Source organism: Antrostomus carolinensis, unplaced genomic scaffold (assembly GCF_000700745.2).
Source record: "Antrostomus carolinensis isolate BGI_N321 unplaced genomic scaffold, ASM70074v2 scaffold965, whole genome shotgun sequence".
Taxonomy (NCBI): domain Eukaryota; kingdom Metazoa; phylum Chordata; class Aves; order Caprimulgiformes; family Caprimulgidae; genus Antrostomus; species Antrostomus carolinensis.
In genome coordinates this window covers 42,114-43,949 of record NW_010318223.1, presented here as the reverse complement: position 1 = coordinate 43,949, position 1,836 = coordinate 42,114, and positions in this window count along the sequence as shown.

Sequence of the window (1,836 nt, the reverse complement as noted above, 5' to 3'; positions counted from 1 at the left end):
GCCTTTTGCTAGGTCTCATCATGAGAGACTGCAAATTGCCTTGTCAGGGAATATCTCCCTAGTGCTTTGCATGCACATTCATGTGTGGGAGGGAGGTTTATGGAGACAAGCTGTTCCTTCTGTATGTCCAGCTGATACACATGGAAAGGCAAAGTGGGCTTTCCAACATACGGGCATATTTCACATCTGAAATAGCAGAAGCAGGACCTAGACTGAGCACACATGAACAGTAGTTGCTTCACGTTTGACTTGGTTATGTCAATTAGCTGGAAAATTTCACAGAAATGCATGGCTGCTGTGTGGGTAATGTCAGCAAGAGGACCAGAGTGATGTCCTTCACTCCTGTCAGAGGGGAAGAAGAGTCATATGTAACAGAGCAATCTGCACCTAAAACACCAGAACTTTATGATTAGATATTGTATTGACACCTCAAGGTGTCCTGCAGCACTATTTTTCTCTATTTTTAAGATTTTATGTTATTAGAGAAGACAATGTAATTATAACTTTGGCTGAGATGCAGTTATAAAATCAACTTATGATAATTGAGTACAGACACTATAGCAAGAGGTGTATCATCCTTAAATAAACATTATAGCAGTAGAGGGACTTTGAGAATCATTAAATTTCACTGAAAGGCATGAATCCTGAAATTAAAAAAGTAGTAACACGAACAAAAGTATCAGTAACCGCAACAATATGGTTATTAAAAACAATAACTATTTGTCTTTAAAGTCTGTCTAAAAACCCTAGAAATGAAATATAACTAGCTACTTTCTTTGTTCATTTTCTATGCAGAAAAGAAAGATGGTGCTTCCTCAGAGACCTGAAAATCCGATTTTATTTTTGTAGGGTTTTTTTAATGAGGTAGTTGGCTACATGTTGGTGTTCATCCTGCTGCTTACACAAGTGCTTGATTGTGTCCATAAATCATGTGAGGTATCTAGAAATCTTTCCCAAATTAATTGTGCATGAAAAACTGCAACACTACAAATGGAGGCATCTTCAAAATGCTGGCCTGTGATGTCAGAAGCAAGGCTGGCAGACCTCTTTTCCCTGAGGAAATTATATATGGCAACTATATTTCATGGGTTGGTCATTAATTTCAAGGAGCTCAGTTGGAATATCTTGCCAGTGTTTTACTAAAATCACTTTGCATTACATTCTTCAAAAATTAGCTCTTTGCAGAGCTCCTAGTATGTTTTCCTTGAGCTGGGGCAGAAATTTCAAAACCAGTGTCTGACCTTTGCATTCCTTTTAAATGACTATGTAATAAGCTGCAGGGAGATACATGGATTTATTTTCACCTCTGGATTCTGAAGAATATCATAAAACATTCAAGCTTTTGCTCTTTTAGTTTTATATTGTCATCAGACTTGTCTCAGAATTATTTCCTTGTATAAATTTCCTTCCCATTCCCTACATCACCTTTCAGTGAAGACTTCTGTGGTCTAGCAATTCATATGTCAACACACATCACTATCCATTGGTCTGATGCTTTATTTTTAAGGCTGTTTGGACAGGTCACTTCTCTGACTATCTGCTTTTTTGTCCATCCCAAAGCATGGGTTGTGGTTACAGTGTCAGAATCATAGAATCATAGAATTGTTTGGTTGGAAAAGACCTTTGAGATCACTGAGTCCAACCATACCTGTCCACTCAGAGCCCCCCAGGTCCAGCCCACATTTCTTTTTTTTTCCCTACAGAGTCCCCTGGGCTCTTCTCAGAGCCTCACAGGCCCAGATCTCCCCCCTGGACCCTTCCCCTCCACCCTTGGGATATTCTCTTCAGAGCCCCCCAGACACAGCCAACGTTTCCCTGGGGCATTTCCCTACCAAG